The sequence below is a fragment of the Mirounga leonina genome, unplaced genomic scaffold, assembly GCF_011800145.1.
Source record: "Mirounga leonina isolate KUSES-001 unplaced genomic scaffold, KU_Mleo_1.0 Mir_170, whole genome shotgun sequence".
Classification (NCBI taxonomy): Eukaryota; Metazoa; Chordata; class Mammalia; order Carnivora; family Phocidae; genus Mirounga; species Mirounga leonina.
Genome location: NW_023270433.1, coordinates 42819785 through 42820597, shown reverse-complemented (window position 1 = coordinate 42820597; position 813 = coordinate 42819785). Strand labels below are relative to the sequence as shown.

The following is an 813-nucleotide window of genomic DNA, read 5'->3' as shown; positions in this document are numbered from 1 at the left end:
TATTTATGACAAAGAGAAACACAGATTGTGAGCACTATTATTCAACCTTGGTAAACAAGTAGGGAAGAATACACAGACCCCTAATGCAATCTGCTTTAAAGATTTTTGGCTTTGGGGTGCCTGGCTGGCTCAGTCACTAGAGCATGGGACTCTTGATCTCAGGGTCATGAGTTCAAGCCCCACACTGGGTATGGAGCCTACGTAAAAAAATAAATAAATAAAATTTAAGATTTTTGGTTCTGTCTTCAATTTACCCACTAAATTATCTGCCTTATGGTCAAAAGTAAATTGAAATGCTCAAAATATTGATGTGATACCATATCCATTATTTGAATTAGGTACAAGAGCTCATTGGGGCATCAATTTATTGTATTTATACTGTTATTAAAACTATTACCCAAATCTTAATGCTCTGGAGACCCACAATATATTTTTTTCTTGCATATACCATTCTTACTCCTTCCAAACATGACCTTTTCTATGCTCTCTTCAGCAGCACATATAGTAAAACTGGAATAATATACAGAGAAGATTAGCGTGGCCCCTGCGCAAATTCATGAGGCATTCCATATTTTCTCATCTAAAAAAAATAATAAAGTTTATTAAATTTTTTTAAAAATATTTTAACTTTTTTTTGAAGTACGCTCCATGCCCAGTGTGGAGCCCAACGCAGGGCTCAAACTCACAACTGTTGAGATCAAGACCCGAGCCGAGATCAAGAGTCGGACACTTAACCAACTGAGCCACCCAGGTGCCTGAATTTTTTTTAAAAAGCATTTTAAAAACTAACTAAATAAATAAATAAATAAAATA

The 813-nt window shown here is 35.1% G+C and overlaps 1 pseudogene; it reads left to right on the top strand.

Moving 5' to 3' along the window:
* Positions 1-480: 480 nt before the first annotated feature.
* Positions 481-576, top strand: LOC118018292 (annotated as a pseudogene).
* The last annotated feature ends 237 nt before the right edge of the window (positions 577-813 follow it).